This window comes from Bombina bombina, chromosome 6 (genome assembly GCF_027579735.1).
Source record: "Bombina bombina isolate aBomBom1 chromosome 6, aBomBom1.pri, whole genome shotgun sequence".
Lineage (NCBI taxonomy): Eukaryota > Metazoa > Chordata > Amphibia > Anura > Bombinatoridae > Bombina > Bombina bombina.
The window spans coordinates 8,295,392-8,322,113 of NC_069504.1; positions in this window are offsets into that span (position 1 = coordinate 8,295,392).

The following is a 26,722-nucleotide window of genomic DNA, read 5'->3' on the forward strand; positions in this document are numbered from 1 at the left end:
ACTGGGATTCTACATCACACACCGACTGATTGGCAAGTACACACCTGCATCATCTTCTGGAGTGGTTTAGCACCAAGTTACCGGCCTGCTTCTAGCATTCTAATACTGGGATTCTACATCACACACTGACTGATTGGTCAGTACACACCTGCATCATCTTCTGGAGAGGGTTAGCACCAAGTTACCGGCCTGCTTCTAGCACTCTACTACTGGGATTCTACATTACACACTGACTGATTGGCCAGTACACACCTGCATCATCTTCTGGAGAGGGTTCGCATCAAGTTACTGGGCTGCTTCTAGCACTCTACTACTGGGATTCTACATCACACACTGACTGATCGGCCAGTACACACCTGCATCATCTTCTGGAGAGGGTTAGCACCAAGTTACCGGCCTGCTTCTAGCACTCTACTACTGGGATTCTACTTCACACACTGACTGATTGGGCCAGTACACACCTGCATCATCTTCCTGGAGAGGGTTAGCACCAAGTTACCGGCCTGCTTCTAGCACTCTACTTCAGGGATTCTACATCACACACTGACTGATTGGGACAGTACACACTTGCATCATCTTCTATAGAGGGTTTGCACCAAGTTACCGGCTTGCTTCTAGCACTCTACTGCTGGGATTCTACATCACACACTGACTGATTGGCCAGTACACACCTGCATCATCTTCTGGAGAGGGTTAGCACCAACTTACTGGCCTGCATCTAGCACTCTACTACTGGGATTCTACATCACACACTGACTGATTGGTCAGTACACACCAGCATCATCTTCTGGAGAGGGTTAGCACCAAGTTACCGGCCTGCTTTTAGCATTATACTACTGGGATTCTACATCACACACTGACTGATTGGCCAGTACACACCTGCATCATCTTCTGGAGAGGCTTAGCACCAAGTTACCGGCCTGCTTCTAGCACTCTACTACTGGGATTCTACATCACACACTGACTGATTGGCCAGTACACACCTGCATTATCTTCTGGAAAGGGTTAGCACCATGTTACCGGCCTGCTTCTAGCACTCTACTACTGGGATTCTACATCACACACTGACTGATTGGCCAGTACACACCTGCATCAGCTTCTGGAGAGGTTTAGCACCATGTTACCGGCCTGCTTTTAGCTTTATACTACTGGGATTCTACAACATCACACACTGACTGATAGGGCCAGTACACACCTGCATCATCTTCCTGGAGAGGGTTAGCACCATGTTACCGGCCTGCTTCTAGCACTCTACTACTGGGATTCTACAACATCACACACTGACTGATTGGCCAGTACACACCTGTATTATCTTCTAGAGAGGGTTAGCACCAAGTTGCCGGCCTGCTTCTAGCACTCTACTACTGGGATTCTCCAACATCTTACACTGACTGATTGGCCAGTACACACCTGCATCATCTTCTGGAGAGGGTTAGCACCAAGTTACCGGCCTGCTTCTAGCACTCTACTACTGGGATTCTACATCACACACTGACTGATTGGCCAGTACACACCTGCATCATCTTCTGGAGAGTGATAGCACTAAGTTACTGGATTGCTTCTAGCACTCTTCTACTGGGATGCTATATCACACACTGACTGATTGGGCCAGTACGCACCTGCATCATCTTCTGGAGAGGGTTAGCACCAACTTACCGGCCTGCATCTAGCACTCTACTACTGGGATTCTACATCACACAGTGACTGATTGGCCAGTTAACACCTGCATCATCTTCTGGACAGGGTTAGCACCAAGCTACCGGCCTGCTTCTAGCACTTACTACTGGGATTCTACATCACACACTGACTGATTGGGTCAGTACACACCTGCATCATCTTCTACAGAGGGTTAGCACCAAGTTACCGGCCTGCTTCTAGCACTCTACTACTGGGATACTACATCACACACTGACTGATTGGCCAGTACACACCTGCATCATCTTCTAGAGAGGGTTAGCACCAAGTTACCGGCCTGCTTCTAGCACTCTACTACTGGGATTCTACATCACACACTGACTGATTGGCCAGTACACACCTGCATCATCTTCTAGAGAGGGTTAGCACCAAGTTAACGGCCTGCTTCTAGCACTCTATTACTGGGATTCTACAACATCACACACTGACTGATTGGCCAGTACACACCTGCATCATCTTCTGGAGACGGTTAGCACCAAGCTGCATGCCTGCTTCTAGCACTCTACTACTGGGATTCTACATCACACACTGACTGATTGTGCCAGTACACACCTGCATTATCTTCTGGAGAGGGTTCGCACCAAGTTGCCGGCCTGCTTCTAGCACTCTACTACTGGGATTCTACATCACACATTGACTGATTGGCCAGTACACACCTGTATCATCTTCTACAGAGGGTTAGCACTAAGTTACCGGCCTGCTTCTAGAACTCTACTACTGGGATTCTACATCACACTGACTGATTGAGCCAGTACACACCTGCATCATCTTCTACAGAGGGTTAGCACTAAGTTACCGGCCTGCTTCTAGAACTCTACTACTGGGATTCTACATCACACACTGACTGATTGGGCCAGTACACACCTGCATCATCTTCTATAGAGGGTTAGCACCAACTTACTGGCCTGCTTCTAGCACTCTACTACTGGGATTCTACATCACACACTGACTGATTGGGCCAGTACACACCTGCATCATCTTCTGGAGAGGGTTAGTACCAAGTTACCGCCTGCTTCTAGCACTCTACTACTGGGATTCTACATCACACACTTGCATCATCTTCTGGAGAGAGTTAGCACCAAGCTACCGGCCTGCTTCTAGCACTCTACTACTGGGATTCTACATCACACACTGACTGATTGGGCCAGTACACACCTGCATCATTTTCCTGGAGAGGGTTAGCACCAAGTTACCGGCCTGCTTCTAGCACTCTACTTCAGGGATTCTACATCACACACTGACTGATTGGCCAGTACACACCTGCATCATCTTCTGGAGATGGTTAGCACCAAGTTACCGGCCTGCTTCTAGCACTTTACTACTGGGATACTACATCACACACTGACTGATTGGGACAGTACACACCTGCATCATCTTCTATAGAGGGTTAGCAACAACTTACTGGTCTGCTTCTAGCACTCTACTACTGGGATTCTACATCACACACTGACTGATTGGGCCAGTACACACCCACATCATCTTCTGGAGAGGGTTAGCACCAAGTTACCGGCCTGCTTCTAGAACTCTACTACTGGGATACTACATCACACACTGACTGATTGGGACAGTACACACCTGCATCATCTTCTATAGAGGGTTAGCAACAACTTACTGGTCTGCTTCTAGCACTCTACTACTGGGATTCTACATCACACACTGACTGATTGGCCAGTACACACCTGCATCATCTTCTGGAGAGAGTTAGCACCAAGTTACTGGATTGCTTCTAGCACTCTTCTACTGGGATTCTACATCACACACTGACTGATTGGCCAGTACACACCTGTATCATCTTCTGGAGAGGGTTAGCACCAAGTTGCCGGCCTGCTTCTAGCACTCTACTACTGGGATTCTACATCACACACTGACTGATCGGACAGTACACACCTGCATCATCTTCTGGAGAGGGTTAGCACCAAGTTACCGGCCTGCTTCTAGCACTCTACTACTGGGATTCTACTTCACACACTGACTGATTGGGCCAGTACACACCTGCATCATCTTCCTGGAGAGGGTTAGCACCAAGTTACCGGCCTGCTTCTAGCACTCTACTTCAGGGATTCTACATCAAACACTGACTGATTGGAACAGTACACACTTGCATCATCTTCTATAGAGGGTTTGCACCAAGTTACCGGCTTGCTTCTAGCACTCTACTGCTGGGATTCTACATCACACACTGACTGATTGGCCAGTACACACCTGCATCATCTTCTGGAGAGGGTTAGCACCAACTTACTGGCCTGCATCTAGCACTCTACTACTGGGATTCTACATCACACACTGACTGATTGGCCAGTACACACCTGCATCATCTTCCAGAGAGTGTTAGCACTAAGTTACTGGATTGCTTCTAGCACTCTTATACTGGGATTCTATATCACACACTGACTGATTGGCCAGTAGATACCTGCATCATCTTCTGGAGAGGGTTAGCACCAAGTTGACGGCCTGCTTTTAGCACTCTACTACTGGGATTCTACATCACACACTGACTGATTGGCAAGTACACACCTGCATCATTTTCTGGAGAGGGTTAGCACCAAGCTACCGGTCTGCTTCTAGCACTCTACTGCTGGGATTCTACATCACACACTGACTGATTAGGCCAGTACACACCTGTATCATCTTCTGGAAAGGGTTAGCACCAAGTTACCGGCCTGCTTCTAGCATTATACTACTGGGATTCTACATCACACACTGACTGATTGGCCAGTACACACCTGCATCATCTTCTGGAGAGAGTTAGCACCAAGTTACTGGATTGCTTCTAGCACTCTTCTACTGGGATTCTACATCACACACTGACTGATTGGCCAGTACACACCTGTATCATCTTCTGGAGAGGGTTAGCACCAAGTTGCCGGCCTGCTTCTAGCACTCTACTACTGGGATTCTACATCACACACTGACTGATCGGACAGTACACACCTGCATCATCTTCTGGAGAGGGTTAGCACCAAGTTACCGGCCTGCTTCTAGCACTCTACTACTGGGATTCTACTTCACACACTGACTGATTGGGCCAGTACACACCTGCATCATCTTCCTGGAGAGGGTTAGCACCAAGTTACCGGCCTGCTTCTAGCACTCTACTTCAGGGATTCTACATCACACACTGACTGATTGGGACAGTACACACTTGCATCATCTTCTATAGAGGGTTTGCACCAAGTTACCGGCTTGCTTCTAGCACTCTACTGCTGGGATTCTACATCACACACTGACTGATTGGCCAGTACACACCTGCATCATCTTCTGGAGAGGGTTAGCACCAACTTACTGGCCTGCATCTAGCACTCTACTACTGGGATTCTACATCACACACTGACTGATTGGCCAGTACACACCTGCATCATCTTCCAGAGAGTGTTAGCACTAAGTTACTGGATTGCTTCTAGCACTCTTATAATGGGATTCTATATCACACACTGACTGATTGGCCAGTAGATACCTGCATCATCTTCTGGAGAGGGTTAGCACCAAGTTGACGGCCTGCTTTTAGCACTCTACTACTGGGATTCTACATCACACACTGACTGATTGGCAAGTACACACCTGCATCATTTTCTGGAGAGGGTTAGCACCAAGCTACCGGTCTGCTTCTAGCACTCTACTGCTGGGATTCTACATCACACACTGACTGATTAGGCCAGTACACACCTGTATCATCTTCTGGAAAGGGTTAGCACCAAGTTACCGGCCTGCTTCTAGCATTATACTACTGGGATTCTACATCACACACTGATTGATTGGCCAGTACACACCTGCATCATCTTCTACAGAGGGTTAGCACCAAGTTACCGGCCTGCTTCTAGCACTCTACTACTGGGATTCTACATCACACACTGACTGATTAGGCCAGTACACACCTGCATCATCTTCTGGAGAGGGTTAGCACCATGTTACCGGCCTGCTTCTAGCATTATACTACTGGGATTCTACATCACACACTGATTGATTGGCCAGTACACACCTGCATCATCTTCTGGAGAGGGTTAGCATCAAGTTACCGGGCTGCTTCTAGCACTGTACTACTGAAATTCTACATCACACACTGACTGATTGGCCAGTACACACCTGCATCATCTTCTGGAGAGGGTTAGCACCAAGCTACCGGCCTGCTTCTAGCACTCTACTACTGGGATTCTACATCACACACTGACTGATTGGGCCAGTACACACCTGCATCATCTTCTACAGAGGGTTAGCACTAAGTTACCGGCCTGCTTCTAGAACTCAACTACTGGGATTCTACATCACACACTGACTGATTGGGCCAGTACACACCTGCATCATCTTCCTGGAGAGGGTTAGCACCAAGTTACCGGCCTGCTTCTAGCACTCTACTTCAGGGATTCTACATCACACACTAACTGATTGGCCAGTACACACCTGCATCATCTTCTGGAGAGGGTTAGCACCAAGTTACCGGCCTGCTTCTAGAACTCTGTGTGATGTAGAATCCCAGTAGTAGAGTACTAGAAGCAGGCCGGTAACTTGGTGCTAACCCTCTCCAGAAGATGATGCAGGTGTATACTGGCCAATCAGTCAGAGTGTGATGAAGAATCCCTGAAGTAGAGTGCTAGAAGCAGGCCGGTAACTTGGTGCTAACCCTCTCCAGGAAGATGATGCAGGTGTGCACTGGCCCAATCAGTCAGTGTGTGATGTAGAATCCCAGTAGTAGCGTGCTAGAAGCAGGCCGGTAACTTGGTGCTAACCCTCTCCAGAAGATGATGCAGGTGTGTACTGGCCAATCAGTCAGTGTGTGATGTAGAATCCCAGTAGTACTGACTGATTGGCCAGTACACACTTGCATCATCTTCTGGAGAGGGTTAGCACCAAGTTACTGGATTGCTTCTAGCACTCTTCTACTGGGATTCTACATCACACACTGACTCATTGGCCAGTACACACCTGCATCATCTTCTGGAGAGGGTTAGCACCAAGTTGCCGGCCTGCTTCTAGCACTCTACTGCTGGGATACTACATCACACACTGACTGATTGGCCAGTACACACCTGCATCATCTTCTAGAGAGGGTTTGCACCAAGCTAACGGCCTGCTTCTAGCACTCTACTACTGGGATTCTACATCACACACTGACTGATTGGGCCAGTACACACCTGCATCATCTTCTACAGAGGGTTAGCACCACGTTACCGGTCTGCTTCTAGCACTCTACTACTGGGATACTACATCACACACTGACTGATTGGGACAGTACACACCTGCATCATCTTCTATAGAGGGTTAGCACCAACTTACTGGCCTGCTTCTAGCACTCTACTACTGGGATACTACATTACACACTGACTGATTGGCCAGTACACACCTGCATCATCTTCTATAGAGGGTTAGCACCAACTTACTGGCTTGCTTCTAGCACTCTACTACTGGGATACTACATCACACACTGACTGATTGGCCAGTACAAACCTGCATCATCTTCTGGAAAGAGTTAGTACCAAGTTACTGGATTGCTTCTAGCACTCTTCTACTGGGATTCTACATCACACAATGACTGATTGGCCAGTACACACCTACATCATCTTCTGGAGAGGGTTAGCACCAAGTTGCCGGCCTGCTTTTAGCACTCTACTACTAGGATTCTACATCACACACTGACTGATTGGCAAGTACACACCTGCATCATCTTCTGGAGAGGGTTAGCACAAAGCTACCGGCCTGCTTCTAGCACTCTACTGCTGGGATTCTACATCACACACTGACTGATTGGCCAGTAAACACCTGCATCATCTTCTGGAGAGGGTTAGCACCAAGTTACCAGCCTGCTTCTAGCACTCTACTACTGGGATTCTACATCACACACTGACTGATTGGCCAGTACACACCTGAATCATCTTCTGGAGAGGGTTAGCACCAAGTTTCCGGCCTGCTTCTAGCACTCTACTACTGGGATTCTACATCACACACTGACTGATTGGGCCAGTACACACCTGCATCATCCTCTACAGAGGGTTAGCACCAAGTTACCATTCTGCTTCTAGCACTCTACTACTGGGATTCTACATCACACACTGACTGATTGGCTAGTACACACCTGCATCATCTTCTAGAGAGGGTTAGCACAAAGCTACCGGCCTGCTTCTAGCACTCTACTACTGGGATTCTACATCACACACTGTCTGATTGGGCCAGTACACACCTGCATCATCTTCTATAGAGGGTTAGCACCAAGTTACCGGCCTGCTTCTAGCACTCTACTACTGGGATACTACATCACACACTGACTGATTCGGACAGTACACACCTGCATCATCTTCTATAGAGGGTTAGCACCAACTTACTGGCCTGCTTCTAGCACTCTACTACTGGGATACTACATCACACACTGACTGATTGGCCAGTACACACCTGCATCATCTTCTGGAGAGAGTTAGCACCAAGTTCACGGATTGCTTCTAGCACTCTACTACTGGGATTCTACATCACACACTGACTGATTGGCCAGTACACACCTGCATCATTTTCTGGAGAGGGTTAGCATCAAGTTACCGGCCTGCGTCTAGCACTCTACTACTGGGATTCTACATCACACACTGACTGATTGGCCAGTACACACCTGCATCATCTTCTGGAGAGGGTTAGCACCAAGTTACCGGATTGCTTCTAGAACTCTACTACTGGGATACTACATCACACACTGACTGATTGGGACAGTACACACCTGCATCATCTTCTATAGAGGGTTAGCAACAACTTACTGGTCTGCTTCTAGCACTCTACTACTGGGATTCTACATCACACACTGACTGATTGGCCAGTACACACCTGCATCATCTTCTGGAGAGAGTTAGCACCAAGTTACTGGATTGCTTCTAGCACTCTTCTACTGGGATTCTACATCACACACTGACTGATTGGCCAGTACACACCTGTATCATCTTCTGGAGAGGGTTAGCACCAAGTTGCCGGCCTGCTTCTAGCACTCTACTACTGGGATTCTACATCACACACTGACTGATCGGACAGTACACACCTGCATCATCTTCTGGAGAGGGTTAGCACCAAGTTACCGGCCTGCTTCTAGCACTCTACTACTGGGATTCTACTTCACACACTGACTGATTGGGCCAGTACACACCTGCATCATCTTCCTGGAGAGGGTTAGCACCAAGTTACCGGCCTGCTTCTAGCACTCTACTTCAGGGATTCTACATCAAACACTGACTGATTGGAACAGTACACACTTGCATCATCTTCTATAGAGGGTTTGCACCAAGTTACCGGCTTGCTTCTAGCACTCTACTGCTGGGATTCTACATCACACACTGACTGATTGGCCAGTACACACCTGCATCATCTTCTGGAGAGGGTTAGCACCAACTTACTGGCCTGCATCTAGCACTCTACTACTGGGATTCTACATCACACACTGACTGATTGGCCAATACACACCTGCATCATCTTCCAGAGAGTGTTAGCACTAAGTTACTGGATTGCTTCTAGCACTCTTATACTGGGATTCTATATCACACACTGACTGATTGGCCAGTAGATACCTGCATCATCTTCTGGAGAGGGTTAGCACCAAGTTGACGGCCTGCTTTTAGCACTCTACTACTGGGATTCTACATCACACACTGACTGATTGGCAAGTACACACCTGCATCATTTTCTGGAGAGGGTTAGCACCAAGCTACCGGTCTGCTTCTAGCACTCTACTGCTGGGATTCTACATCACACACTGACTGATTAGGCCAGTACACACCTGTATCATCTTCTGGAAAGGGTTAGCACCAAGTTACCGGCCTGCTTCTAGCATTATACTACTGGGATTCTACATCACACACTGACTGATTGGCCAGTACACACCTGCATCATCTTCTGGAGAGAGTTAGCACCAAGTTACTGGATTGCTTCTAGCACTCTTCTACTGGGATTCTACATCACACACTGACTGATTGGCCAGTACACACCTGTATCATCTTCTGGAGAGGGTTAGCACCAAGTTGCCGGCCTGCTTCTAGCACTCTACTACTGGGATTCTACATCACACACTGACTGATCGGACAGTACACACCTGCATCATCTTCTGGAGAGGGTTAGCACCAAGTTACCGGCCTGCTTCTAGCACTCTACTACTGGGATTCTACTTCACACACTGACTGATTGGGCCAGTACACACCTGCATCATCTTCCTGGAGAGGGTTAGCACCAAGTTACCGGCCTGCTTCTAGCACTCTACTTCAGGGATTCTACATCACACACTGACTGATTGGGACAGTACACACTTGCATCATCTTCTATAGAGGGTTTGCACCAAGTTACCGGCTTGCTTCTAGCACTCTACTGCTGGGATTCTACATCACACACTGACTGATTGGCCAGTACACACCTGCATCATCTTCTGGAGAGGGTTAGCACCAACTTACTGGCCTGCATCTAGCACTCTACTACTGGGATTCTACATCACACACTGACTGATTGGCCAGTACACACCTGCATCATCTTCCAGAGAGTGTTAGCACTAAGTTACTGGATTGCTTCTAGCACTCTTATAATGGGATTCTATATCACACACTGACTGATTGGCCAGTAGATACCTGCATCATCTTCTGGAGAGGGTTAGCACCAAGTTGACGGCCTGCTTTTAGCACTCTACTACTGGGATTCTACATCACACACTGACTGATTGGCAAGTACACACCTGCATCATTTTCTGGAGAGGGTTAGCACCAAGCTACCGGTCTGCTTCTAGCACTCTACTGCTGGGATTCTACATCACACACTGACTGATTAGGCCAGTACACACCTGTATCATCTTCTGGAAAGGGTTAGCACCAAGTTACCGGCCTGCTTCTAGCATTATACTACTGGGATTCTACATCACACACTGATTGATTGGCCAGTACACACCTGCATCATCTTCTACAGAGGGTTAGCACCAAGTTACCGGCCTGCTTCTAGCACTCTACTACTGGGATTCTACATCACACACTGACTGATTAGGCCAGTACACACCTGCATCATCTTCTGGAGAGGGTTAGCACCATGTTACCGGCCTGCTTCTAGCATTATACTACTGGGATTCTACATCACACACTGATTGATTGGCCAGTACACACCTGCATCATCTTCTGGAGAGGGTTAGCATCAAGTTACCGGGCTGCTTCTAGCACTGTACTACTGAAATTCTACATCACACACTGACTGATTGGCCAGTACACACCTGCATCATCTTCTGGAGAGGGTTAGCACCAAGCTACCGGCCTGCTTCTAGCACTCTACTACTGGGATTCTACATCACACACTGACTGATTGGGCCAGTACACACCTGCATCATCTTCTACAGAGGGTTAGCACTAAGTTACCGGCCTGCTTCTAGAACTCAACTACTGGGATTCTACATCACACACTGACTGATTGGGCCAGTACACACCTGCATCATCTTCCTGGAGAGGGTTAGCACCAAGTTACCGGCCTGCTTCTAGCACTCTACTTCAGGGATTCTACATCACACACTAACTGATTGGCCAGTACACACCTGCATCATCTTCTGGAGAGGGTTAGCACCAAGTTACCGGCCTGCTTCTAGAACTCTGTGTGATGTAGAATCCCAGTAGTAGAGTACTAGAAGCAGGCCGGTAACTTGGTGCTAACCCTCTCCAGAAGATGATGCAGGTGTATACTGGCCAATCAGTCAGAGTGTGATGAAGAATCCCTGAAGTAGAGTGCTAGAAGCAGGCCGGTAACTTGGTGCTAACCCTCTCCAGGAAGATGATGCAGGTGTGCACTGGCCCAATCAGTCAGTGTGTGATGTAGAATCCCAGTAGTAGCGTGCTAGAAGCAGGCCGGTAACTTGGTGCTAACCCTCTCCAGAAGATGATGCAGGTGTGTACTGGCCAATCAGTCAGTGTGTGATGTAGAATCCCAGTAGTACTGACTGATTGGCCAGTACACACTTGCATCATCTTCTGGAGAGGGTTAGCACCAAGTTACTGGATTGCTTCTAGCACTCTTCTACTGGGATTCTACATCACACACTGACTCATTGGCCAGTACACACCTGCATCATCTTCTGGAGAGGGTTAGCACCAAGTTGCCGGCCTGCTTCTAGCACTCTACTGCTGGGATACTACATCACACACTGACTGATTGGCCAGTACACACCTGCATCATCTTCTAGAGAGGGTTTGCACCAAGCTAACGGCCTGCTTCTAGCACTCTACTACTGGGATTCTACATCACACACTGACTGATTGGGCCAGTACACACCTGCATCATCTTCTACAGAGGGTTAGCACCACGTTACCGGTCTGCTTCTAGCACTCTACTACTGGGATACTACATCACACACTGACTGATTGGGACAGTACACACCTGCATCATCTTCTATAGAGGGTTAGCACCAACTTACTGGCCTGCTTCTAGCACTCTACTACTGGGATACTACATTACACACTGACTGATTGGCCAGTACACACCTGCATCATCTTCTATAGAGGGTTAGCACCAACTTACTGGCTTGCTTCTAGCACTCTACTACTGGGATACTACATCACACACTGACTGATTGGCCAGTACAAACCTGCATCATCTTCTGGAAAGAGTTAGTACCAAGTTACTGGATTGCTTCTAGCACTCTTCTACTGGGATTCTACATCACACAATGACTGATTGGCCAGTACACACCTACATCATCTTCTGGAGAGGGTTAGCACCAAGTTGCCGGCCTGCTTTTAGCACTCTACTACTAGGATTCTACATCACACACTGACTGATTGGCAAGTACACACCTGCATCATCTTCTGGAGAGGGTTAGCACAAAGCTACCGGCCTGCTTCTAGCACTCTACTGCTGGGATTCTACATCACACACTGACTGATTGGCCAGTAAACACCTGCATCATCTTCTGGAGAGGGTTAGCACCAAGTTACCAGCCTGCTTCTAGCACTCTACTACTGGGATTCTACATCACACACTGACTGATTGGCCAGTACACACCTGAATCATCTTCTGGAGAGGGTTAGCACCAAGTTTCCGGCCTGCTTCTAGCACTCTACTACTGGGATTCTACATCACACACTGACTGATTGGGCCAGTACACACCTGCATCATCCTCTACAGAGGGTTAGCACCAAGTTACCATTCTGCTTCTAGCACTCTACTACTGGGATTCTACATCACACACTGACTGATTGGCTAGTACACACCTGCATCATCTTCTAGAGAGGGTTAGCACAAAGCTACCGGCCTGCTTCTAGCACTCTACTACTGGGATTCTACATCACACACTGACTGATTGGGCCAGTACACACCTGCATCATCTTCTATAGAGGGTTAGCACCAAGTTACCGGCCTGCTTCTAGCACTCTACTACTGGGATACTACATCACACACTGACTGATTCGGACAGTACACACCTGCATCATCTTCTATAGAGGGTTAGCACCAACTTACTGGCCTGCTTCTAGCACTCTACTACTGGGATACTACATCACACACTGACTGATTGGCCAGTACACACCTGCATCATCTTCTGGAGAGAGTTAGCACCAAGTTCACGGATTGCTTCTAGCACTCTACTACTGGGATTCTACATCACACACTGACTGATTGGCCAGTACACACCTGCATCATTTTCTGGAGAGGGTTAGCATCAAGTTACCGGCCTGCGTCTAGCACTCTACTACTGGGATTCTACATCACACACTGACTGATTGGCCAGTACACACCTGCATCATCTTCTGGAGAGGGTTAGCACCAAGTTACCGGATTGCTTCTAGCACTCTACTACTGGGATTCTACAACATCACACACTGAGTGATTGGCCAGTACACACCTGCATCATCTTCTAGAGAGGGTTAGCACCAAGTTACCGGATTGCTTCTAGCACTCTACTACTGGGATTCTACATCACACACTGACTGATTGGGCCAGTACACTCCTGCATCATCTTCTGGAGAGGGTTAGCACCAAGTTACCGGATTGCTTCTAGAACTCTACTACTGGGATTCTACATAACACACTGACTGATTGGCCAGTACACACCTGAATCATCTTCTGGAGACGGTTAGCACCAAGTTACAGGCCTGCTTCTAGCACTCTACTACTTGGATTCTACATCACACACTGACTGATTGCCGGTACACACCTGCATCATCTTCTGGAGAGGTTTAGCACCAAGCTACCAGCCTGCTTCTAGCACTCTACTACTGGGATTCTACATCACACACTGACTGATTGGGCCAGTACACACCTGCATCATCTTCTAGAGAGGGTTAGCAAAAAGTTACTGGCCTGCTTCTAGCACTCTACTACTGGGATTCTACATCACACACTGACTGATTGCCGGTACACACCTGCATCATCTTCTAGAGAGGGTTAGCACCAAGTTACCGGATTGCTTCTAGCACTCTACTACTGGGATTCTACATCACACACTGTCTGATTGGGCCAGTACACACCTGCATCATCTTCTATAGAGGGTTAGCACCAAGTTACCGGCCTGCTTCTAGCACTCTACTACTGGGATACTACATCACACACTGACTGATTGGGCCAGTACACACCTGCATCATCTTCTAGAGAGGGTTAGCAAAAAGTTACTGGCCTGCTTCTAGCACTCTACTACTGGGATTCTACATCACACACTGACTGATTGCCGGTACACACCTGCATCATCTTCTAGAGAGGGTTAGCACCAAGTTACCGGCCTGCTTCTAGCACTCTACTACTGGGATTCTACATCACACACTGACTGATTGGGCCAGTACACACCTGCATCATCCTTTACAGAGGGTTAGCACCAAGTTACCATTCTGCTTCTAGCACTCTACTACTGGGATTCTACATCACACACTGACTGATTGGCTAGTACACACCTGCATCATCTTCTAGAGAGGGTTAGCACAAAGCTACCGGCCTGCTTCTAGCACTCTACTACTGGGATTCTACATCACACACTGTCTGATTGGGCCAGTACACACCTGCATCATCTTCTATAGAGGGTTAGCACCAAGTTACCGGCCTGCTTCTAGCACTCTACTACTGGGATACTACATCACACACTGACTGATTCGGACAGTACACACCTGCATCATCTTCTATAGAGGGTTAGCACCAATTACTGGCCTGCTTCTAGCACTCTACTACTGGGATACTACATCACACACTGACTGATTGGCCAGTACACACCTGCATCATCTTCTGGAGAGAGTTAGCACCAAGTTCACGGATTGCTTCTAGCACTCTACTACTGGGATTCTACATCACACACTGACTGATTGGCCAGTACACACCTGCATCATTTTCTGGAGAGGGTTAGCATCAAGTTACCGGCCTGCGTCTAGCACTCTACTACTGGGATTCTACATCACACACTGACTGAATGGCCAGTACACACCTGCATCATCTTCTGGAGAGGGTTAGCACCAAGTTACCGGATTGCTTCTAGCACTCTACTACTGGGATTCTACAACATCACACACTGAGTGATTGGCCAGTACACACCTGCATCATCTTCTAGAGAGGGTTAGCACCAAGTTACCGGATTGCTTCTAGCACTCTACTACTGGGATTCTACATCACACACTGACTGATTGCCAGTACACTCCTGCATCATCTTCTGGAGAGGGTTAGCACCAAGTTACCGGATTGCTTCTAGAACTCTACTACTGGGATTCTACATAACACACTGACTGATAGGCCAGTACACACCTGAATCATCTTCTGGAGACGGTTAGCACCAAGTTACAGGCCTGCTTCTAGCACTCTACTACTTGGATTCTACATCACACTGACTGATTGCCGGTACACACCTGCATCATCTTCTGGAGAGGTTTAGCACCAAGCTACCGGCCTGCTTCTAGCACTCTACTACTGGGATTCTACATCACACACTGACTGATTGGGCCAGTACACACCTGCATCATCTTCTAGAGAGGGTTAGCAAAAAGTTACTGGCCTGCTTCTAGCACTCTACTACTGGGATTCTACATCACACACTGACTGATTGCCGGTACACACCTGCATCATCTTCTAGAGAGGGTTAGCACCAAGTTACCGGATTGCTTCTAGCACTCTACTACTGGGATTCTACATCACACACTGTCTGATTGGGCCAGTACACACCTGCATCATCTTCTATAGAGGGTTAGCACCAAGTTACCGGCCTGCTTCTAGCACTCTACTACTGGGATACTACATCACACACTGACTGATTCGGACAGTACACACCTGCATCATCTTCTATAGAGGGTTAGCACCAACTTACTGGCCTGCTTCTAGCACTCTACTACTGGGATACTACATCACACACTCACTGATTGGCCAGTACACACCTGCATCATCTTCTGGAGAGAGTTAGCACCAAGTTCACGGATTGCTTCTAGCACTCTACTACTGGGATTCTACATCACACACTGACTGATTGGCCAGTACACACCTGCATCATTTTCTGGAGAGGGTTAGCATCAAGTTACCGGCCTACGTCTAGCACTCTACTACTGGGATTCTACATCACACACTGACTGATTGGCCAGTACACACCTGCATCATCCTCTACAGAGGGTTAGCACCAAGTTACCATTCTGCTTCTAGCACTCTACTACTGGGATTCTACAGCACACACTGACTGATTGGCCAGTACCACACATGCATCATCTTCTAGAGAGGGTTAGCACCAACTTACTGGCCTGCTTCTAGCACTCTACTACTGGGATACTACATCACACACTGACTGATTGGCCAGTACACACCTGCATCATCTTCTGGAGAGAGTTAGCACCAAGTTACCATTCTGCTTCTAGCACTCTACTACTTGGATTCTACATCACACACTGACTGATTGGCCAGTACACACCTGCATCATCTTCTAGAGAGGGTTAGCACAAAGCTACCGGCCTGCTTCTAGCACTCTACTACTGGGATTCTACATCACACACTGACTGATTGGGCCAGTACACACCTGCATCATCTTCCTGGAGAGGGTTAGCACCAAGTTACCGGCCTGCTTCTAGCACTCTACTACAGGGATACTACATCACACACTGACCGATTGGAACAGTACACACCTGCATCATCTTCTATAGAGGGTTAGCACCAACTTACTGGCCTGCCTCTAGCACTCTACTATTGGGATACTACATCACACACTGACTGATTGGCCAGTACACACCTGCATCATCTTCTGGAGAGAGTTAGCACCAAGTTCTCGGATTGCTTCTAGCACTCTACTACTGGGATTCTACATCACACACTGACTGATTGGCCAGTACACACCTGCATCATCTTCTGGAGAGGGTTAGCACCAAGTTACCGGCCTGCTTGTAGCACTCTACTACTGGGATTCTACATCACACACTGACTGATTGGCCAGTACACACCTGCATCATCTTCTGGAGAGGGTTAGCACCAAGTTACCGGCCTGCTTCTTGCACTCTACTACTGAGATTCTACATCACACACTGACTGATTGGGCCAGTACACACCTGCATCATCTTCTGGAGAGGGTTAGCACCATGTTAACAGCCTGCTTCTAGCACTCTACTCCTGGGATTCTAAATCACACACTGACTGATTGGCCAGTATACATCTGCATCATCTTCCTGGAGAGGGTTAGCACCAAGTTACCGGCCTGCTTCTAGCACTCTACTACTGGGATTCTACATCACACAGTGACTGATTGGCAAGTAGACACCTGCGTCATCTTCTGGAGAGGGTTAGCACCAAGTTACCGGATTGATTCTAGCACTCTTCTACTGGGATTCTACATCACACACTGACTGATTGGCCAGTACACACCTGCATCATCCTCTGGAGAGGGTTAGCACCAAGTTACCGGCCTGCTTCTAGCACTCTACTACTGGCATTCTACATCACACACTGACTGATTGGGCCAGTACACACCTGCATCATCTTCCTGGAGAGGGTTAGCACCAAGGTACCGGCATGCTTCTAGCACTCTACTACTGGGATTCTACATCACACACTGACTGATTGGCCAGAAGACACCTGCATCATCTTCTGGAGAGGGTTAGCACCAAGTTACCGGATTGCTTCTAGCACTCTACTACTGAGATTCTACATCACACACTGACTGATTGCCCAGTACACACCTGCATCATCTTCTGGAGAGGGTTAGCACCAAGTTACCAGCCTACTTCTAGCACTCTACTACTGGGATTCTACATCACACACTGACTGATTGGCCAGTATACATCTGCATCATCTTCTGGAGAGGGTTAGCACCAAGTTACCAGCCTGCTTCTAGCACTCTACTACTGGGATTCTACAACATCACACACTGAGTGATTGGCCAGTACACACCTGCATCATCTTCTAGAGAGGGTTAGCACCAAGTTACCGGATTGCTTCTAGCACTCTACTACTGGGATTCTACATCACACACTGACTGATTGGGCCAGTACACTCCTGCATCATCTTCTGGAGAGGGTTAGCACCAAGTTACCGGATTGCTTCTAGAACTCTACTACTGGGATTCTACATAACACACTGACTGTTTGGCCAGTACACACCTGAATCATCTTCTGGAGAGGGTTAGCACCAAGTTACCGGCCTGCTTCTAGCACTCTACTACTGGGATTCTACATCACACACTGACTGATTGCCAGTACACACCTGCATCATCCTCTGGAGAGGGTTAGCACCAAGTTACCGGATTGCTTCTAGCACTCTTCTACTGGGATTCTACATCACACACTGACTGATTGGTCAGTACACACCTGCATCATCTTCTAGAGAGGGTTAGCACCAAGTTACCAGCCTGCTTCTAGCACTCTGCTACTGGGATTCTACATCACACACTGACTTATTGGCCAATACACACCTGCATCATCTTCTGGAGAGGGTTAGCACCAAGTTACCGACCTGCTTCTAGCACTCTACTACTGGGATTCTACATCACACACTGACTGATTGTCCAGTACACACCTGCATCATCTTCTGGAGAGGGTTAGCACCAAGTTACCGGCCTGCTTCTAGCACTCTACTACTGGGATTCTACATCACACCCTGACTGATAGGCCAGTACACACCTGCATCATCATCTGGAGAGGGTTAGCACCAAGTTACCGGATTGCTCCTAGCACTCTACTATTGGGATTCTACATCACACACTGACTGATTGGCCAGTACACACCTGCATCATCTTCTGGAGAGGGTTTGCACCAAGTTACCGTATAGAAACAGACTATCATAGAAGAAGGAGACCCCTATAGACATACTGGGCTAAAACCCAAATCAACGTTCTATCCGACCAACAGCAAAGGATCAGCAATCGAAGCCTTCGAGACCATCGTATGTAAAGAAATAAGGGATATCCAACCAAAAATATTGAGGATCAAGAAACATAATCTCACGAACCAACAAATCAGAACGATCACAAATTTGGAGAAAAATCATAAGTAATTAAGCCAGCAGATAAAGGGGGAGGCATCATCATCCTAAACTACAGTGACTACAGAAGAGAAAATGAACAGATTCTTGGTGACCGAAACACCTATAAGAGATTACCAACAAATCCAGTGGAAACATACAATAAGGAACTAGTGAATATGTTGAATGGAGCTAAAGAACTGGAAATTCTGAATGAGAAAGAATTTAATTATATCAAAGTTAACTATACTATTACTCCAGTGATGTACCATCTTCCGAAGATTCACAAATCTCTTCAAAATCCACCAGGGAGACCAATAATATCCGGTATTGGCTCCCTAAGCAGCAATTTGTCCGAGTATGTCGATCTAAATCTACTAAAGTATGTAAGACTACTCCCATCTTACCTCAAAGACTTGACTCAAGTACTAAATCTGTTGGTAGAATTCGCTTGGGAAGAAGGATTCATCATGGTTACATGTGACGTAGCATCCCTGTACACCAGTATCCCACACGAACAGGGGATAGAAGCGGTAGAATTCTTTCTCACAAAAGATGTTGAAATGCCAACAGACCAAATGGAATTTATACTGGAAAGTATTTGATTCATTCTAAATCACAACTACTTCTGCGATAATGGAAATTATTATCAACAAGTCTGTGGCACGGCTATGGGGACAAGGTTTGCGCCAAGTTACGCAAACCTCTATATGGGGAGGTGGGAACAAATCTTCTGGGAATCCTGCCCAGCGAGCGCGGACCTGGTCCTCTACCGGCGCTACATAGATGACATCCTAATGGTAGGGAAGGGGACTAAGGAGGATTTGGACTTCACGATTGAAGTGATGAATAACAACTCAAACAACTTGAAATTCACGTACCAGTGGAGCACCGAGGAAATAACCTTCCTAGACCTAAAGATAAAGATCAACAAAGGAGAGATAGAAACCTCCACATACTTCAAGGATGTGGATAGTAACAACTATATTCACATGATGAGCTGCCACCATAACAACTGGAAGAGTAACATACCTAAGGGGCAGTTGTTGAGAATTGCTCACACCAAGAAAAGTGGTAAGAGCAGTCCCAAGTGATTAAATCAAAATTCCTTGAGAGAGGATACACTGAATGGATGTTGGACCAGAAAATATCCGAAGTAGAGAAGATTGAACGTACAGATTTGATTAAATACAAGGCGAAAGCAAAAGAGGAGAAGAACGATCTCCTCGATATACCAATGATTACCGAATACAGTCAGAATAAGGATATTATTGAGAACATCTTCAATAAGCACTGGGCTCTTCTGAATGAGGATGAACTGATTGGTGAGAAATTACCTCCCAAACCTAGGTTCATATATAGAAAAACTAAAAATCTGAGGAATAGGATTGCACCCAGTATTCTTAAAAAGGAGACAGCCGGAGTAAAAGATGTATTTGGGAAGAAGATCAGAGGATTCTTCCCCTGCCCGTCTTGCAAAGCCTGCAAGTGTGGAACTAAGTCTGCAACATTCAAATGCCATAATACAGGAGTAACACACAAGATCCATGACATGATACGATGCCAAGATAAAGGGATTGTATATATGTTACAATGCCCATTTTGCCTACAATATGTGGGCCAAACGTCAAGGCTTTTAAGAGACAGGATACGAGAACATCTGTTGCAAATTGAGAAGTGCAGCATGGAAACATCATCGTATAAACATTTCACCCTAAAACATTATGGAAACATTGAAGATCTGTCCTTCATGGGCATCCAGAAAGTCAACAAAGGATGGAGAGGAGGTAACTTCGAGAAAAAATTACTTATCACAGAATCCAAATGGATCTTTACTCTAGACTGCCTCCATCCTAAGGGATTGAATAATAAAGAGGACTTTTCTCATTTGTTTAAAATCACATAAATCCTGCCTTATAAATGCCCTCTCTTCAAACCCCCAGAAAACATAATTTATGTAAGAACTTACCTGATAAATTCATTTCTTTCATATTAGCAAGAGTCCATGAGCTAGTGACGTATGGGATATACATTCCTACCAGGAGGGGCAAAGTTTCCCAAACCTCAAAATGCCTACAAATACACCCCTCACCACACCCACAATTCAGTTTAACGAATAGCCAAGAAGTGGGGTGATAAAAAAGGAGCGAAAGCATCAAAATAAGGAATTGGAATAATTGTGCTTTATACAAAAAAATCATAACCACCACAAAAAAGGGTGGGCCTCATGGACTCTTGCTAATATGAAAAATGAATTTATCAGGTAAGTTCTTACATAAATTATGTTTTATTTCATGTAATTAGCAAGAGTCCATGAGCTAGTGACGTATGGGATAATAAATACCCAAGATGTGGAACTTCAACGCAAGAGTCACTAGAGAGGGAGGGATAAAATAAAGACAGCCAATTCCGCTGAAAAATAATAATCCACAACCCAAAACAAAAGTTTTAATAAAAACTGAAAATATAAGCAGAAGAATCAAACTGAAACAGCTGCCTGAAGTACTTTTCTACCAAAAACTGCTTCAGAAGAAGAAAACACATCAAAATGGTAGAATTTAGTAAAAGTATGCAAAGAAGACCAAGTTGCTGCTTTGCAAATCTGATCAACAGAAGCTTCATTCCTAAACGCCCAGGAAGTAGAAACTGACCTAGTAGAATGAGCCGTAATTCTTTGAGGCAGGGATTTACCCGACTCCACATAAGCATGATGAATCAAAAACTTTAACCAAGACGCCAAAGAAATGGCGGAGGCCTTCTGACCTTTTCTGGACCCAGAAAAGATAACAAATAGACTAGAAGTCTTTCTAAAATCTTTAGTAGCTTCAACATAATATTTCAAAGCTCTTACTACATCCAAAGAATGTAAAGATCTCTCCTTAGAATTCGTAGGATTAGGACACAAAGAAGGAACAACAATTTCTCTACTAATGTTGTTAGAATTCACAACCTTAGGTAAAAATTTAAATGAAGTCCGCAACACTGCCTTATCCTGATGAAAAATCAGAAAAGGAGATTCACAAGAAAGAGCAGACAACTCAGAAACTCTTCTAGCAGAAGAGATGACCAAAAGGAACAGAACTTTCCAAGAAAGCAATTTTAATGTCCAGAGAATGCATAGGTTCAAACGGAGGGGCTTGTAAAGCCCTCAGAACCAAATTAAGACTCCAAGGAGGAGAGATTGATTTAATGACAGGTTTGATACGAACCAAAGCCTGAACAAAACAATGAAGATCAGGAAGATTAGCAATCTTTTTGTGAAAAAGAACAGAAAGAGCAGAGATTTGTCCTTTCAAAGAACTTGCAGACAAACCCTTATCCAAACCATCCTGAAGAAACTGTAAAATTCTAGAAATTCTAAAAGAATGCCAGGAGAATTTATGAGAAGAACACCAAGAAATGTAAGTCTTCCAGACTCAATAATAAATCCTCCTAGACACAGATTTACGAGCCTGTAACATAGTATTAATTACTGAGTCAGAGAAACCTCTATGACTAAGAATCAAGCGTTCAATTTCCATACCTTCAAATTTAATGATTTGAGATCCTGATGGAAAAAAGGGCCTTGCGATAGAAGGTCTGGTCTTAACGGAAGAGTCCAAGGTTGGCAACTGGCCATCCGAATGAGATCCGCATACCAAAACCTGTGAGGCCATGCTGGAGCCACCAGCAGTACAAACGAACGTTCCATTAGAATTTTGGAAATCACTTTTGGAAGAAGAACTAGAGGCGGAAAGATATAGGCAGGATGATAATTCCAAGGAAGCGACAACGCGTCCACTGCCTCCGCCTGAGGATCCCTGGATCTGGACAGATACCTGGGAAGTTTCTTGTTTAGATGAGAGGCCATCAGATCTATTTCTGAAAGTCCCCAGATTTGAATAATCTGAAGAAATACCTCTGGGTGAAGGGACCATTCGCCCGGATGTAACGTCTGGCGACTGAGATAATCCGCTTCCCAATTGTCTACACCTGGGATGTGAACCGCAGAGATTAGACAGGAGCTGGATTCCGCCCATACAAGTATCCAAGATACTTCTTTCATAGCCTGAGGACTGTGAGTCCCACCCTGATGATTGACATATGCCACGGTTGTGACATTGTCTGTCTGAAAACAAATAAACGATTCTCTCTTCAGAAGAGGCCAGAACTGAAGAGCTCTGAAAATCGCACGGAGTTCCAAAATGTTGATTGGTAATCTCGCCTCCTGAGATTCCCAAACCCCCTGCGCTGTCAGAGATCCCCATACAGCTCCCCAACCTGACAGACTCGTATCTGTTGAGATCACAGTCCAGGTTGGACGAACAAAAGAAGCCCCTTGGACTAAACAATGGTGATCTATCCACCACGTCAGAGAGTGTCGTACAATCGGTTTAAAGATATTAATTGAGATATCTTTGTGTAGTCCCTGCACCATTGGTTCAGCATACAAAGCTGAAGAGGTCGCATGTGAAAACGAGCAAAGGGGATCGCGTCCGATGCAGCAGTCATGAGACCTAGAATTTCCATGCATAAAGCTACCGAAGGGAATGATTGAGACTGAAGGTTTCGACAGGCTGAAACCAATTTCAGACGTCTCTTTTCTGTTAGAGACAAGAACATGGACACTGAATCTATTTGAAAACCCAAAAAGGTTACCTTTGTCTGAGGAATCAATGAACTCTTTGGTAAATTTATCCTCCAACCATGTCTTCGAAGAAACGACACAAGTTGATTCGTATGAGATTCTGCAGAATGTGAAGACTGAGCAAGTACCAAGATATCGTCCAAATAAGGAAATACCGCAATACCCTGTTCTCTGATTACAGAGAGAAGGGCACCGAGAACCTTTGAAAAGATCCTTGGAGCTGTTGCTAGGCCAAACGGAAGAGACACAAACTGGTAATGCTTGTCTAGAAAAGAGAATCTCAGAAACTGAAAGTGATCTGGATGAATCGGAATATGAAGATATGCATCCTGTAAATCTATTGTGGACATATAATGCCCTTGCTGAACAAAAGGCAGAATAGTCCTTATAGTTACCATTTTGAATGTTGGTATCCTTACATAACGATTCAATATCTTTAAATCCAGAACTGGTCTGAAGGAATTCTCCTTCTTTGGTACAATGAATAGATTTGAGTAAAACCCCAGACCCTGCTCCAGAACTGGAACTGGCACAATTACTCCAGCCAACTCGAGATCTGAAACACATTTCAGAAATGCCTGAGCCTTCACTGGATTTATTGGAATGCGAGAGAGAAAAAATCTCTTCGCAGGCGGCCTTAACTTGAAACCACCTATTCTGTACCCTTGTGAAACAATGCTCTGAATCCAAAGACTGTGAATCGAATTGATCCAAATGTCTTTGAAAAAACGTAACCTGCCCCCTACCAGCTGTGCTGGAATGAGGGCCGCACCTTCATGTGGACTTGGGAGCTGTTTTTGACTTTCTAAAAGGCTTGGATTTATTCCAGATTGGAGAAGGTTTCCAAACAGAAACCGTTCCTTTAGGGGAAGGGTCAGGCTTCTGTTCCTTATTCTGACGAAAGGAACGAAAACGATTAGCAGCCCTATATTTACCTTTCGATTTTTTGTCCTGAGGCAAAAAAGTTCCTTTCCCCCCGTTAACAGTTGAAATAATAGAATCCAACTGGGAACCAAATAACTTATTACCTTGGAAAGAAAGAGAAAGCAAAGTTGACTTAGAAGACATATCTGCATTCCAAGTTTTAAGCCATAAAGCTCTTCTAGCTAAAATAGCTAAAGACATATACCTGGCATCAACCCTAATGATATCAAAGATGGCATCACAAATAAAGTTATTAGCATGTTGAAGAAGTTTAACAATGCTATGAGCATTATGGTCTGATACTTGTTGTGCTAAAGCCTCCAACCAAAAAGTGGAAGCGGCAGCAACATCAGCCAAAGAAATAGCAGGCCTAAGAAGATTACCTGAACATAAATAAGCTTTCCTTAGAAAGGATTCAATCTTCCTATCTAAAGGATCCTTAAAGGAAGTACTACTATCTGCTGTAGGAATAGTAGTACGCTTAGCAAGAGTAGAGATAGCCCCATCAACTTTAGGGATTTTGTCCCAAAACTCTAATCTGTCAGATGGCACAGGATACAATTTCTTAAACCTTTGAGAAGGAGTAAATGAAGTACCCAGATTATTCCATGCCCTAGAAATTACTTCAGAAATAGCATCAGGAACAGGAAAAACTTCTGGAATAACTATAGGAGGTTTAAAAACCGAATTTAAATGCTTAGTAGAATCAAGAGGACTAGAATCCTCCATCTCTAATGCGATTAAAAAGTAAAGAGCGAATAAATTCCATTTTAAATAAATATGAAGATTTATCAGTGTCAATATCTGAGACAGAATCCTCTGAACCAGAAATATCCTCATCAGAAACAGACAAATCAGAATGATGACGGTCATTTAAAAATTCATCTGAAAAATTAGAAGTTTTACTGGAAGGAGGAATAACAGACATAGCCTTCCTAATAGATTTAGAAACAAATTCTTTAATATTAACAGGAACATCCTGAGTATTAGATGTTGAAGGAACAGCAACAGGTAATGGTATATTACTAATGGAAATACTATCTGCATTAGCAAGCTTATCATGACATTCATCACAAACTACAGCCGGAGGAACAGTTACCACAAGTTTACAACAAATGCACTTAACTTTGGTAGAACCAGCATCAGGCAGCGTCTTTCCAGAAGTAGATTCTGATCCAGGGTCAATGTGAGACATCTTGCAATATGTAAAAGAAAAAACAACATATAAAGCAAAATTTGTCAAATTCCTTAAATGACAGTTTCAGGAATGGGAAAAAATGCCAATAAACAAGCCTCTAGCAACCAGAAGCAATGAAGAATGAGACTGAAATAATGTAAAAAAAAAGGTGGAGACCAGAATGACGCCCACATTTTTTAGCGCCAAAAAAGACGCCCACATTATTGGCGCCTAAAAAATTTTTGGCGCCAAGAATGACGCCACATCCGGTGACACCGACATTTTTGGTGCAAAACGTCAAAAAAATTACGCAAACATGAACAACTTCCAGCGTCAAGTTTGACGCCGGAAATGACAAACAGAATTTTTTGCGCCAAAAAAGTCCGCGCCAAGAATGACGCAATAAATTGAAGCATTTTCAGCCCTCGCGAGCCTAACAGCCCACAGGGAAAAAAGTCAATTGAAACAATTTTTAAGGTAAGAAAAAAATGATTATTCATATGCATTATCCCAAATAATGAAACTGACTGTCTGAAATAAGGAATATTGATCATCCTGAATCATGGCAAATATAAGTTTAAAGACATATATTTAGAACTTTATAAATAAAGTGCCCAACCATAGCTTAGAGTGTCACAAAAAATAAGACTTACTTACCCCAGGACACTCATCTACATATAGTAGATAGCCAAACCAGTACTGAAACGAGAATCAGTAGAGGTAATGGTACATAAGAGTATATCGTCGATGTGAAAAGGGAGGTAAGAGATGAATCTCTACGACCGATAACAGAGAACCTATGAAATAGATCCCGTAGAAGGAGACCATTGTATTCAAATAGGCAATACTCTCTTCACATCCCTCTGACATTCACTGCACACTGAGAGGAAAACCGGGCTCCAGCCTGCTGCGAAGCGCATATCAACGTAGAATCT